Source organism: Homarus americanus, unplaced genomic scaffold, assembly GCF_018991925.1.
Source record: "Homarus americanus isolate GMGI-L3 unplaced genomic scaffold, GMGI_Hamer_2.0 scaffold1689, whole genome shotgun sequence".
Taxonomy (NCBI): Eukaryota; Metazoa; Arthropoda; class Malacostraca; order Decapoda; family Nephropidae; genus Homarus; species Homarus americanus.
The window spans coordinates 1-16035 of record NW_024750971.1 but is presented as its reverse complement, the minus strand read 5'-3'; the positions used below and the strand labels follow the sequence as shown (position 1 = coordinate 16035).

The window sequence follows — 16035 nt, the reverse complement described above, 5'->3', positions numbered from 1 at the left end:
AATAAATTGTTTCAACTCCCAGAAATCGTAGCTAAAGAGAAAGCAAAGAACTAGCCAGTAAAAAATACATCTTAATTCCGCAAAAAATACTTATATTTGTGTTAAATCTAGTCAATGGGGCGCAGTTTTCAATGGTGAATACAGTGGTGGTGATGAACGTTTGGGGAACTGCGCAGTTGTTGAGTTATGACCACCCGGCTCCCCCATAAGTGTGTTGGGCTTCGAAGCAAGAAATAAAAATTAAATAAAACAGTAATCTAACCCAATCTGGTCATTGTACTCACTTACTGGTTAATTATTACCTAAATACTGATGAACGGTTTACGCTCGTTACTCACTACCGGCTCATAGTTTAGGCTCGTTTGTCATGACTCATTTGCGGTATATTTGCCTAAAACATTAAGAAATTACTGGTTAGACGTTAGAGAGCCACTTAATATAATACTAAACCATATTAATGTATTTGTTTAAGCTGCACAGTTGGTACCATGGGCCTTAGAGCCCAGTGAAACTTGGGGATACGACCCTATGAGGCAAGTGAACTGTAAAAACCGGCCGGCAAGTTTTTTACTTAAATCAGCATTTATTACGCCATAATTAAGTATAACCATTTCTCTTGGCCATTTTGACTGTAGGCAGTCAGGCAAAAAATTTACACGTATATAAAGGAGACTAGAGGAGCGGCGCTTGCCTGCCTGTGATGGGATGGGAAATAATAATAATAATAAGATAAATTAGAATATAATTGATATACGTCATTATTCTAACATCAACAACGATTTATACGATAGAGAATTAAAAATAAATAAATTTTGGCGATATGGCAACATGTATGGGCAGCTGACAGCCACAACATCACTCGCTAGTCGTGTCCAGTACATTGTCAAGGTGGACGTGTGCATTATTCCTTCATTTTTGACAATTTCCTTAAAAACTTGATACTCTTTCGGTGTTATATACTGATATAAGTGGAAGTGTTCGGTGTTGTGAAGTGCTGGAGGGCCCGTAACGTGAAGTGTTGTGTTAATATATAGGAAATATTGGTTAAAAGGTGAAGTGACGTGACTCGATGAGATTAGAGGATATTTGCGACTGATGCCAAGTGAAGTGTTATGGGCCCATAACTTGATTGGATTAATGGAAATAAATAGTGTTAACGGAGGTAGTGAACCTAATTGAAGGTTAAAGAAAAATTCACGCGTGGAATCCCTTTTTCTAGTGAACATTAAAAGTACGACGAGGTACCGTAGTGAATTTTCCAAGTGTCCTTTTTGAAGTGAAGTCAATTAAAACATGTGGGAACTACAAAAGTATTCACCACAGTTAACTACACCAGGACTTGATTCACCCTCCGCCAGGAATTTAAATTAAGGTATGATTAAAACTTTGGTTTAGTTAGTGTTATGCCATGTATTACAATTGGCACACAGAGCTATTAAGATTGTTATGGGTTAATACGTCTGACTCGCCGCTACACAGTATGAGTTTAATAAATGGTGCCTAAACAACAAAGGTGAGAGTTTAGCTCTTCAATCTTCTACGTAAATGACAAAATATACAGTACAGTACAGTACCTGTTGTAGTGGAATTCTCCCCTACAAACGCTGTTTGTCGCTGCCTAGCCGACCCCACCAATTCCCCAGTGTATGCCTCGTGGTCTAGGTCAACCAGCGCCGCCATACACCACGGAGCGGGGGTCAACTGCTAAGCCACGCCTACCCCCGCTATTTAAGACCTGACCTCGTGGTGATCTGTCTCTCTTTCTACCTACACCAACCAGCCAGCAACACCTCCGCCTGCCTGGCGGTCCTCGCTCCTCCGCCTGCTGGCGGTCCTCCCCTCCCGCTGAAAGCCGAGGCATGGCCACAGGCTGTCCTTCTCTGGGCGATCACCAGCCAGCTCTCTCTACATCAGCTTGTAACCATGCTGCCTTCCCAGCACCAAGCTGCACTGTACATCCAATACAATATGTATACAGAGAGCACATTGTGAGTTTCCTTTCTCCATCCCATCCTGAGTGTGAACCAAACATCTCGTACCCCACAAATGGTGACCCCCGGAGATTCGCACTCACACAGGATGGAGGAGAAACCGATCACTCTCCCAGTCTTCAAGCAACATGGAAGACTGGCTTACCCACGCAGAGGCAGCTCTCATCGGCTCTACAGCTACTGTCTCTAAACCGCAGGTTAGACACACTAGAGCAGCTCTGCTACTCTAAGCAGACAGCCGCTCCTCTTCCTGCCCCAAGCACCACGTCCTACCGACCCCAACACACCCGTCCTGCCTCAGACGCCGCCCCCAGCCCAGCAGTATCCCCTGCCGCTCCTCCTGAGGCAGCCCCTGCTCCCGACGCGGCCCATGCGCCTGAGTGCGGACCAACACACCCCTTCTTTCTCCCTCAGGTACTCCCTGCTACTGTCCTGCATCCCTGCTGCTGTCGTGGACCCTGCTGCTGTCATGCACCCTGCTGCTGTCACGAACTCTCCTCCGCTCCTGCTGACGCAGCCCCTGCTCCTGACCCAGGCCCACACACCCCAGCAGGCGCATCTGACGACTCTGTACCTGCCGTGAGGGAAGCACAACATTCATCGCCTCCACACCCTTTTTCTCCCTCTCTACTTCCACAGATATTGTATATCTAGACAGTTGTCTCCTCTAGCGGCCGGCTCATCCACGCCCTCGCCGTTATGGCTCACATGTGGCATGCACCGCCCGTTCTGCCTCACATGTGCCATGCAACCCTGCAGACAACAAGTCTCCTACACCGCCTGGAGGGAAGGGGGAGTATTGTAGTGAATCCCTCCCCTACAAACGCTTTGTTTATCGCTGCCTAGCCAGCCCACAATTCCCAGTGTAGCACACACACCGTGGTCTGGATTGTGGCGCCGCCGCCACACTGCAGGCCGAGTCAACTACTAAGCCACGCCAACCCCCCGCTATTTAAGACCTGACCTCGTGGTGATCTGTCTCTCTTTCTACCTACACCAACCAGCCAGCAACACCTCCGCCTGCCTGGCGGTTCTCTCTCCCGCTGGCGAGCATGGCGACCCACAAGCTGTCCTTCTCTGAGCGTCCTCACCAACCAGCTCTCTCTACATCACGCTTGTAACCATGCTGCCTTCCCAGCACCAAGCTGCATTGTACATCCAACACAACATGTATATAGAGAGCACATTGTGAGTTTCCTTTCTCCATCCCATCCTGAGTGTGAACCAAACATCTTGAACCCCGCAGCGCTAAATTAAGTGCTCTGTGTGCCTGTCAGGATCTTTACTTTTTGCACCTTTTATCCTCTTCGCCGCAGTCGGCTGATGGCGGCGTCGGTCACGACTCTTTTCCTTTATATTCTTCACTAAGGTCGGCTCGCTTCTTCGCCAGACGTCCGATCCTGCGTCTCTATCACGCTTTTGTTGGCAAATACTGGGCATACGGCTCACTAGAATGTACTGAACCCGCTCCAGTGTTGGTCGATCTTCTCTTGAAGAGCTCACACTCGGTGCCGTCACAACACTTTCTGGTAGGTGTTCCAGGTTTAACCCTCACTCCGAAAAAGTTTGCCCCTCACGGTTTCCGGACTTGCGGCTTCTTCAATCTTGAGCCTGACCCCTTGTGGGGCGAGCGTCCGCCAGCTCCAAGTAAGGACACTCAACTGAGTAGTGCCCCCTAAGGTGCTTATACACCTCAACTAGGTCCCCCTTGCCCGTCTGTAGTATAAGCTAGGCAAGTTCAGGCGCTCCAATCTCTCAGGGTAGCTGAGGTGCCGAAGTGCAGGCACCAGTCTGGTGGCCCTCCTTTGAACATTTTCAACCAACTGACAGTCCCTAGCATATCTCAGGGACCAGATGGGGTGACAGTACTCCAGATGGGGAAGCACTTCACTCCTGAAGATCTTCACGAGGGACGGACCGTCTAGATATCTGAACGACCTTCTTATAAGACCCAATAATTTATTTGCCTGATTTACCTTCTTCTCACAATGGCCCGAGAACTTCAGCTCATTGTCAACATACACACCTAGGTCCTTCTCACACACAGTCTCAACTAGTACATTTTCTTCATCCCGTTGGGACATATGGTACGCCTCCTTACCGTTGGTACGCCCCAGGTGCATCCTCTTACACTTCGTGACATTGAATCTCAGCAGCCATTCCTTCGCCCATTCCTGGAGCCCACAGAGGTCCTTCTGCAGCTCTTCACAGTCCGCTTGGTTCTTAATTTCCCGAAACTCTTGGCGTCATCAGCAAGCATTTGTATGGAGGTGTTAACGTCGGAGCATATCATTTTATGAAACAAACCAAACAACAGCGGGCCCAATACACTACCCTCACGGTGCCCCCATATTTACCGGAAGTACAGATGACGATTTCGTACCGTTAATCACCACATTACTTTGCGGTCATGTAGAAAGTCTTCTATCCACGCTAGGACATTTCCCCGAATTCCGTACCCTTCCAGTTTGATTTTCAGCCTTTCGTGGGGTACACTGTCGAAAGCCTTGGCAAAATCTAGGTAAATATTGTCGATATTACCACCCGTTCTAGAATATGGGTCCAAATATCCAATACCTTGAGCAATTGTGTCAAGCAAGAGCGCCCCGGCATAAAACCGTGTTGGCAATCTTTTACAAGGTTGTTTCGTAGTAGATGTTCCATCGCGGCATCTCTGATAATACTCTCAAGTACTTTACATATTATGCTGGTCAGGCTCACCGGTCTATAGTTGTTCGTGGAGTGACTATCGCCCTTCTTGAAGATAGGACTCACATAAGCCACTTTCATTTCACTGGGGACCATTTGTTCATCCAGGCATTTATAAAACAGAATCTTCAGGGGCTCTGCAAGCTCGTTGCACAGCTACCTTAGCACTCTAGGATGCACCATGTCAGGTCCAGGACCCTTATGGACCTTTAGCCTGGACAGTTTATTTCTAATACCCTCTTCTGTGAACACAATGTGGGTCAGTGCTGTGTCGAACCGTCTGTCCTCAAACGCAGGAAGGTTAGTTGCATCCTCTCTTGTGAACACTGAGGAAAAGAAGCTGTTCAATGCCTCAGCTTTATCCTGGTCAGAATCTGCGTAACTACCATCTTCAAACCTCAGGTCTGATACTCCTACTCGCGTTTTCAATTTCGACTTTGCATAGCGGTAAAACGCCTTTGGGTTTGACTTGACCTCGCGTGCAACCAGCCTTTGGAACTCCTTTTCAGCCCTCCTACACTCTATCTTTGCTTGGTTTCTGGCTCTTGCATACATCCTCCTGTCTTGCTCATCGTTTGACCCAACCCACGCCTTGTATAAGTGAAGATGTTAAGAACTGAGGATCAGTCTTATGGTTATTGTCTCATAAATATAAAATTACTGATAAATTTAGTGAATATTAATTTTCGATCGTTTAATATGATGTGGCTGGAAATGTGTAAATACTCTCTTCATTCGTTATTACCCACAGCATTCACTCCTATAAGAGATGTGTTCTTCCAAAGTTGGGTGTATCTTATCGCTTCATACAATCTAACAAACGTCCCTCCTGAAATATAACTATGCTGTACTGTGCTTCATATTTACATGCACACACTTGCTTTCAGGATGTCCATTTCCCCCACTTTTATTTCAGCCCTCGCCTTATCCTTCCATCTGGGATATCCCCTCTCCCTACTTCTGTACTATGCTTCTACTCATCACTGGAACAGACCCTCTTCCTTATTTATGTTTTTCCTGTTCCTACTATCATGAACATGCTCTTCATTCTCGTCTATACAGTAATGTTGATTCAATAATTATCGTTGTACATCTCAATTATTGCCATTTTTATATGGAACTCTGCATACATTTAAATATTCCCACAATGTTCCTCAAAATGCTCAGACCAAATATAACTTTCTCAAAATAAGTACAGTAAAGTATCACAATAGATCAACATTAATGTAAAAGGATATCCATGAAATAGAAACATATTTTTTTATTCTATCTTAATGCAAACACATTCTATTATACATTAATGTACAGATTAAATAAATTATAAACTTTTGTTATTTTTGTTTTAGGTGCGTGAGGCCAAGAGTGCCAAGCCTCGTACCTAGTGAAGCAAACATGGCGGACTTGGAGTGCAAAGAACGATTTGACAGTCCAGGAAACAACTGGCTGAGCCCTTGGTAAGACATTTAATAACAATATTATATCAGATATATAATAATTATAATGCCAAGTGCTTATTATATATAATATTGTGGCGAGATAAAACGAATTTAATGGTTAATTTAGTAGATTATGTTGGGTCGTCGTCAACACAGGTGTGGGGTCATCAATCACAGGTAGTGGAGTCGTCAAGCACAGGTGGACATACTGTATCGTGTTATTTATTATCCTCTATAACAAAAGTCATGATAACTAACCATATTTCTGTTGTTTATTACACAAGAAAAAGATTCCTAGGTGAATTTTTACTTTCTGACAAAAGGAAGGTTAATCCATTGACTGTCCGCAGGCCATGTTTGCCTGAGGTTATACTCCTCACTAAGCCCGTGTTTTCTCTTCATTTCCCTATAAGTTAGGTTAAGTTTGGTGGGTTGGCTTTTTTGGTATAAGAATAAGTTTTCTTTCGTGTGTACTTTTGGTGTTTGACTCAAATCTGACCTTCATTTTTGTGCATATATAAACTACTAATAATACTATACACAGGTACTGCAGCTGATTGTTAGCACCAAGGTGCACACTACTCTTGTTAGGTAAATGAGATCCTTCCCAGGGATTCATACCTGGACTATTTCTGTGTCCAGTATCATTAGGTAGCGACCGTGAGCTATATGTAAAGCGGCAATAAATTGACCAACCGGCAATAGTTCTGCATCTACATGACTAGACCTGCATTCACTGAATCGGCTATGAGCCGATCATTGGTAACAGTGAAAGCTTGCACAGAGGCTTCAGTTGCATGCATGTTAGTTGATTACTTTTTTTACTGCTGTTTAAGACTGTGCAATGGCCCTATTCTGTTTCATGACTGCTTCTGAAACTGCGTTCATTCGTTTCCCTAGTTTAGCTACATCTTCTGCAGTTGCCGTACCAAATAGGGTGTTACTTAATAACTCGACAAAATTAAATAGACCACGGTTTTTATGAGAATGCACATTGTTCCTGACGTCTTCAGGAGTCGTGGGCAGCTTTCCCTCCAAGTGCATACACATTTGAGTAGACGCTTCATATAGGCGTTATGAAGTGAGATGGTAGACTGTTGTTTGAGATCTTGTGTACTTATAGCTGTTTCAATGTGGACAGCTATTGACCTCAGGCATATATCACTAAACTTTGGTGCTGGTACTTGACAGTTACGACATCTTCCACTATAAGTACTTTGCTCAGTGGGGCAACTAAAGCTTTGGATTTGATGATGTTTGCTGGGGATGCAGCTGTTGCCACAACGTTCCATGCCAACAGGAGTAGCGATATCCAAGCCATGCCTGAAAGGGGTGAGGATAATTAATGTTTTTTGTTTGCTGATCACAGTTTTTGATGATATTTATTGTCTATTGTTGTGATGTATTGTTTATTGTTGTGTTATGATGTATTGTTTATTGTTGTGTTGAGCAACTGTCGTAGTAGAAGTAGGCTGTAATTAACGGACATTAGGGGTCCCTACTAAGTGTCTGCTAACTTTTATCATTCTATCTACATGAACTATGTCAGTGACATTTGTCGTTGGGTCAACTACATGAAATTTGTTTCCATGTTCTTTTCCTTTAATCAGGTAGGGACCTGTGAATTTAGGCAAAAGTTTTGATGTACGTTCCGGTGCTTTTGTCGTTACTGCGTCTCCTATTTTTGGAGTTACAGGCTTGGGTTTTTATGTTGCTTGCAGATCATTTCAGCACGTGAGGCTGTTAAATGCTTTTGTACTTTTTCATGAATGCTGTGAAAACATTGATTTGCTTCTTGGCATGGTCATCCATGTTGCATACAGGTTGTGGGGTTCCTGCTAGTTGATCATAGAGCAAGCATCTATTGGCACCATAAATTATGTAGTATGGCTATTTTCCTGAAAAGCTATTGATAGATCCATTGATGGATTCTGCTACTTGTGGAAGCCAGTCCTTCCAGGAACTGTGCATCGGATTCACCACGTGTCGAAGAATCTAAAGAATTTTACAATTTGTACGCTTGACGAACCCATTTGAGGATGGATGCAGATTTTGCAAAAAGGTGCCTTTTTGGGTTTGGTTCCTGTGGTAGGGTTGTCCCTTAGAACTGGTTATGGGCGCTAATAGCAGAGCCCTAGGAGTACAATATTTTATGGCATATAAGACACACTATTTTGTCTGAAAGGGGGCTAAAAAATCAGCCTGCGTCCTATTTGTGAAGTTGTCTCCCGTAAGCTAATGAATTCCCCCAGTTGCTGTCTCCAGAAGGCTAAATTCTACCTAACCTAACTCCACAATTAAAAATGGTTTTGCTTACTTTACACATTATTTTTAATTAATTAAAAGATAATTACGTATCGTAAAAATAAAAGCCGGATTTATAATTACTGTACTGATGATAACCCGAGATAATTAACGTCTGTATGCCCAACTCTTGAGAGGCAGCTAAGCAGTAACCATTTATGAACAAGCATTACTATCTATTAATGCCATACCTGCCACATTTATTTTAAAATCTACAAAGACCTGATACAAATGAAAATTTACAAATAACTCTCTTTTCACCATTACATCTGTTAACATTGGTGGCGGCATTGTAGGCAACAGGCTAGTGGGCCAAGCTGTTGTTTTTCAACTGGTATTTTCAGGTAGATATAGTATACGCAGCTTTTTTCATTTGCATTTACCGATATACATGCACACACCATCCTACATACATACAGTGAAAAAAAATAAAAGAAATAATTGTTTTAAGGACAAACACATAAAAGGAATATACTGTACACGAGTTAGCTGGCTCAGTGGGGGAGCTGGAGGATGGCTGGTGGTGGTGTGTTGGTAGGGAACCGACCATAGCAACTATGGTAAACAGGGAGTACAGTATGTTGACTGTGTTAAACTGCCATAAAGCTTTTATTTACTGGTTTGGCAATAGAGTATTTTTGCTGTATCTTTATTGGTATTATTTTTATATATTCCTCACATTTACTGGTACTGTACTGTGGATACATTAGTTTTTTCTTAAATACTCCCTGGTAAAATGGGGGGGGGGGGGTGCGTCTTACACGGCCGTATGCTTCCACCGCATCATAAATTTCCTCCACGTAATCTATGAGCCTAGTCCCTGGTTTGTGTTCCTTTTTCTGGCTGCCTTGCTTGTAGGTACTTGTAGCTTAATGGGTTTATTTAACTCAAGGTGGATAAGTCAGGTTAACGATAAGAGAGTCGCTATGACTAGGTCGATAATGAGGCTAACAATTGGTGGTGTGGGGCCTTCTTGTCCTGGGTTATCTTCCTGAGTCAATCGGGATTTGTCTTACTTTTAAGATATTGGCCTTGGGGCTTCTGGGCGCCTTAGTGGGCTATTTATTAAATATTATAAGCGTAAACTATAGATTGTGTAGGTTGGGTGGTGTTCGTGGCATCTATTTGGTTTATATCTGTACCAGGTTGAGTTGAGCCATACTGCACTTAGGTTATAAAGCACCGGCGTCAGGGACTACTGCAGGGGTGGGCAATTATTTTTGATGGAGGGCCACTTCATGAATGGTGGCACACTTCGCGGGCCACACACTTAATGTAGATACAAATGTATTATATTAACACAAAGTAAAACCTTGTATTTGTAAATACAGGAAATAAGATAAGATAAAAAGTACATAGTGAAAATGTGGGTAAATAAACACATATCTGAGCTAATATAATTTATTATGATATGTACTAATATTAATACTACTATTAATACTAATATAGTTAAAATGCAATGCAATTAGCACTAATTGCTTCAACATTATTAGGACAGAATCGATTTTGATGGCTGAAATTCCACTTCTGTCCAGATGTTCTCATCTCTTCCTTCCTTAGGGTACTGGAGGTAGGGTGGTGTCAGTCAGCAGCACAAAGGAGAATGCGATTAGTGTTGCTGCTGCGCTGGACGTCTGAGTCAGGTCACGATGGTGAGGTGTGGGTGCAACAGTTCCTCTGGAGAAGAAAGACACGTTGAGAATTCCCATGAGGTCAAAGATGGGTTCTCAGGTAAAAGGTTTAGTCTCCCTTGACCTAATAGTTATAATTAATGGATTCCCATACCACACCTGTACCTAATGCAGGTGTTCTCACTATCAAGTTAACAGTGACGAGCCAGTATTGCTGCTATGTCCACCCAACTTCCAAAATTGTCCTTTCTGTAATTAATAAAAAAAAAAAAATCTGATTGCCAAGTGCAATGGCGGGCCGCAGAAAAAATTTGGCGGGCCAAATGTGGCCCGCGGGCCGTGCTTTGCCCACCCCTGGACTACTGTATGGTCGAGGTTTGTATTGTAGCATTATAAATAAGTATTTGCAGCTCTCTCAGAACAATAGGGTAAGGATATATTAGAAGGTTTTTATTCTGAGTCATTGTTGTGTTTTTTATCAGAATTTAAGTTTAGAATTTTGCTTTGAAGCAACAAGGGCAGCAAGTTTGTCTGTGAGTGGGCCAGTATATTTGGTCTAGTTCATAATCTTTCAACGGGCTCTTCGACAGCAGTAGGTTATTGAACGCCTATACAATTTAGGTCTAATTTTTTGTAAGGTTTGTAAATTTTTAGTTTGTACTTGTATCACAAGTTCTTTTCTTTTTTGGTATCGTTATATTGTCCAATACCTGGCAAACTACCGTGCCCTTCAAACTACCATTGGGGTAGTAAACCACATCAATATTGGTAGATCTAACGGCTCACCCGACAGTCTTACCAATCTGTCCAGACAGAGCACATGTCTGTTTCGTGCACTGTACTGATACTACTAATGGTAGTTTGGGTGGCGCTGTAGTTTGCCAGGTGTTGGACAATACAAATAATGGTAACAGCACATACGTATATACTTGTCTATAATTCTACCTCGTTTATAGGTCGACTCTGATTTTTTGACCAAGAAATCATTAATTTATGATATGCCACATTTATAGGTCGACCCAAGTTTTTGAGGGTAATGGAACAGCAAAACCTTCACTATAAACACTACGTCCTATAAACTGAGGGTCGCCGTGCCTGCAACACCGAGCGCCGAAGACAAATTGTTTACCATTATTACGACACTTTACACTGAAACGCGGGTAGTTTCAGCAAAAATATTGTATATTTCCATTCAAGTATTCAAGTCAATTAGGAGGGAATATTATTGTAATACAACAGTTTTTTTTAACTGAAAATCATTCAAAAAGCAATTATGGTAACATCTTTTTAACAACGAAAGAAAGCGGAAGTCGATTGTTTTCTTCGTGATTTTATCCCACTTTCCTATGTAATACGTACGTCATTTCAGCAAAAATATTACATTTCCATGAATGCATTATATCAAGCACAGTATGAATAGAATATCAATGTAATATAACAGTATTTTAACCAAAAACTATTAAAAAACGAGTAACATCTCTTGACCATCGGAAGGTTAGGTAAAGTCTTTTGTTTTCGTCATGTATTTTATCCTATTTTACATTAAAATACATCACGTTTCAGCAAAACTACTATTTATTTCCGAGAATATATTCATTCAGACACAGTTAAGGTAAAATATACGTGTGATGTAACAGTTTTTTAACTGAAAACGATTAAAAAAAACACGTGTAACGTCTAGCTGATACTCAACAGCTGGTCGTGCATACAATATGAGGTTGAGGTGGATTAACGGGTATTATATTAAGTTGAAATATCAAAAAGGTCTTTATTACCGGTATTTTTTGTAGATCAATGAGTACATACTGTGATACCGTATATGATATGATAAGTTAGCCTGTGCTAAGAACTTCAACATAGACTACTGAAAGCACGCTGTAAGGTAATTTAGCCTATTGTTGCTGCGCTTCAACTGCTGAAGGAACTGCACAGCTTTTCATTACTAATTGGTACATATTTTATGTTTTCATTGTTTACTGGCAGTAAATGGTATATATTTTTCATGTCTGAAGCTAAAAGTTGCTCCTCGCCCTTTCCATCATGCACGGATTCAACCTAACAAAACTATTACCCATGTAGAGGTCGACCCTCAATTTTTTGCCTAAAAATTTGGTTTTAAAAACTCGAACTAAACGCGAGTATATGCGGTACATAAAATATACATACAGTACATGGACCTACATAACTGATACAAAGGCTTTATACACCTAGCTAACTGAACACACTCAATTAACCTTATTACTGTACTAACTTATATAAGGATACACTGTACCAAGTTTGAAAAGTAAATTATTTTAAAATCTTCATCCATTTTAGCAAATTATTGAAAGCAATATACAGTACAGTTGTAGACTAGGAGTTCGGTACAAGTATTTGAACCAGAAAATCTTATAAAATATTCCATGTTGGCTAATTATTGAAGAATGCAATACAATATACTGTACAGTAGTGGACTACCAGTAGCTTTTAATATAATATGCAGCTACATTTTCTTGGACCTTTCAACACACAAGCCGAGATTGGAATTAAATATTTCAAACAATTACAAGAACTTGAATGACATAACTATTCAGTAATCAAAGTTGAAAATAATCATATTGTATTTTACAAACTTGAATGTCTTGGCAGTGTTAGCATGTGGAGTGTATACATTACCACCATTGATGAATAATATTTCACTTTCCACTGATGATGGTGGAGAAGAAAGTTGTTTGTTTGTAAGGAATGTTGCAAATATTTTCTTAATGGTTTTCAACTCATCTAAAGGATTCCAGCAACTATAATGTCAGGTATATGTCCATTTTAGCTCTGACAGTTGAAGTTGTTACTCATGTTTTTTTACTTTTAGAAGAACTTCTTGGAATTGATTTTGGTGCTGTAGACTGTGAACGATCTCTGTTACTAACTGATTTATCAAAATAATTGACACAGAAGCCATAAATTTTTACAAGACTCTGGTTTCTGCACAGGAATGTATAGTCACACCCTTCCTCCTCTTGTATAGCTGACCATGGCTCTCTATGAAATCTGTTCTTCATTGTTGCCTTAGTGGCAGTACTGTACTGCCTAACCCAGAAAACTGAACACCTGCTGATGCTTTGGTTATGAACATTTGAAGTAACTTGATTTGAGGGGTTATCTTGTAACAGTGCATGGGCTTTTACTCATCATTCATGCCCTGCCTACTATTGGCAATTTATGATCATAGATATAGAAAAAATATATACAGTATTGTCTGGTTTTACGAGGTTAATTAAACCCGTGGAGGTCCGCGTATAAAGCAAAACGCGTAAATATAATAACAGAACATGGGATAAATTGAAATAGAGACTGGGCTGACCACCAGACTACCCTTTTTTGGTTATCACCAACACAATACTGTACCTTGTAGTAAAAATATCTTAATTTTATGATGGTATGCACACACAATTAATATTTAAGAGAAATATCAATAATATTAGGTTTTTTAACACTTACGTTAGTAGAAAAGATGGCAAGGTACATGGGGAGGGGGGGTTGGTTCCGAGGCAGAGGGCAGATTATTGGCCCTCATCTGTATCTCTATCCACCACAGAGGCTAGCAGGGCCTCCGCGTCAAACCCCTCGAAATCCATACCCTCACTATCACTGACTTGGGCTGGCTGTGGTGGGTGAAGAACTCGGTGATGTTTTGTTGACGTCTAGCATTGATGTGGTCTTGATACAGCTTCACATAGGGCTCCTGGTATTTCAACAGATGGTTATTCGACACTTCGCAGCGATGATTGACTGGTTCTTTGGCAAGGAGGAGCTTCATTCTCTCTGCAAACTTGATGATTTCCTTCACATCAGCATGTGTTAGTTTCTGCTCTTGTTCTTCTGTAACACCTGGCTGCTCACTGACATCATCATCTTCCAACATCTCGTCAGCAGTCACCTCGGGTTGCTTGATTACCTCCAGGATGTCGTTGTTGGTGGTCTTGGAGAAGCCTGCAGCTCTAACACTTTGCGCAGCCTCTCTTGCATTCTCCAATGCCACAGCAACAGACTGAGCCTCACCAGACACCGCTTGCCTCTGCCTCCCACCTGGGATACCCTCCAACACATGCCACCACGCGTGCTGAATAGTTGCCACAGATAGCTGCCCCCATGCCTCCACCAAGAAATCAACAGCCTTCTTCACATTAAACAGCTTCCAGAACTGTTTCTGCAGTTCATCCTTGGTGTTGGTGAAGTCGTTCAGGAGCCGAAACTTCTTGGCGGAGAAAGCAGCCTTCATGTTGCAAATCGACTCCTGATCCATGGGCTGGATTAACGACGTAGTGTTAGGGGGAAGGAAGACCACTTTTACGTTGGGGTGGCGATCCAGCAAAAGGGGCGAGTGTCCTGGTGCGTTGTTGAGGAGCAAGAAAATGTTGAATGGCACATTAATTTCCACGCAGAATTTCTTGATATCAGGAATGAGACAGTTGTCAAACCAGGAGAGGGATAGACCAGAGAACATCCACGCCTTCCCTGAGGTTAGCCAGTGGACATTTAACTTGCTCATGTCCATATTCTTGTATGCATGAGGCTTGCTGGCTTTGTGGATCACAGACAACTTCAGCTTAGCAGTGCCTGAGGCATTGGTGGTGAACAGTACTGTACTGTGATGCGCTCCTTCTGCATTTTGCCTCCCCGACACTTGCTAGCAGACTTGTCTACGAAGGTCTTGGATGGCAATTTCTTCCAGTACAACCCTGATTCATCCATATTGAACACTTGGTCGTCCGTGTACTGTCCTTCCTCCATAATTTTCCGTAAGAATGGGGAAAATTCATGGCGGCAGCCCGGTCGGCACTTGCTCCTTCTCCGACTTTCACAATATTCGTTATCTTGTTGCGTCATTTAAAACCTTGCAGCCACCCAGGGGAAGCACTGAAGGGCTTGGGCTCTGCGACCCCTATTTTTCTTGCTACTGCTGCATAGAGTTCTCGGGCGTAGTCCTGCAGGGCCCGAGTGTCGACCGCCATGTTCCTTCTTGATTGATGAATAATGTAGCTTACCAACAAACTCTCGGTCTTCAGCAGCAACATATTGTGGCAATATTTCACCAGAGAGGCACCGACAGACTTCATGTGTTCATTGATTTTGCCGGCATCCTTCTTGATCGTGCGGATCGTCGATTTCATTCACTCCATATTGTCTGGCCAGATCCACCTGCCTCGTGCCTTTTTCTAACTCCTGAACGATCTTGTACTTAACCTCATAGCTTAAAGCGAGTCGCACCTTCTTGGGCTTGGGGTGGCTTGGGCCAGGTAGTTCAGGGTTTCTCAGGGGTGGTGGGGGTCCGGCGGAAGTCTTTGTGTAGAAAGAAAAAAAAACGGTTCCCGGGCACGAGTGAGTATACGCGGGAACAGTCAGACTGGTGCGGCTATGGTCAAGAGTGAGGGTGGCAGGGGTTGGCAAGGTTAAATAGACCAATCACAGCGCACCGTGGAAGGGGTGCGTGGGTGGTAAGGATACGTGGCCCAATCACATTCGGCATGAGTCTGACGTCAGCACCTTGCCCCGCTGCGTATATGATGGCATTTACCGCGTAAATAATAATTATCGCTTCTGGACAGGTGCCGTGTATAAAATATCCGCGTAAACCCAGACTATACAGTACTGTATTTATAATATAAAAAAGTTATCAGTTTTATTAGTTAATGCAATATCATCCAAAGTATAACTGTGAATTACGTATATAAACACATTCTGGTGCTAACTGTCTCCTCCACCTCTACCATGTTATTTCTATTTTATCAATTTGTTTCTAATACTTGGAAATTATAAATAAAATAATTTGTAGAATTTTCTGTAGCCAAAAGTACTGTTTTATGTATTTTAAATCCCAGTCAAATAACCTGTGGTTATAATATAATAGTTTTATAGTGCAGTGTTGTGTATTATACAGTACGTATAGTTATTTATCTTATTTCCAGGAAGTTTCAAGGACCAACA

General features: G+C 42.2%; 1 long non-coding RNA gene across 1 annotated transcript; it reads left to right on the top strand.

Moving 5' to 3' along the window:
• Positions 1-719: 719 nt before the first annotated feature.
• Positions 720-11296, top strand: LOC121854521. Its single transcript, XR_006086563.1, has 3 exons — positions 720-1372; positions 6047-6154; positions 10001-11296. It is a non-coding gene; the product is annotated as an uncharacterized LOC121854521 (long non-coding RNA).
• Positions 11297-16035: the final 4739 nt, after the last annotated feature.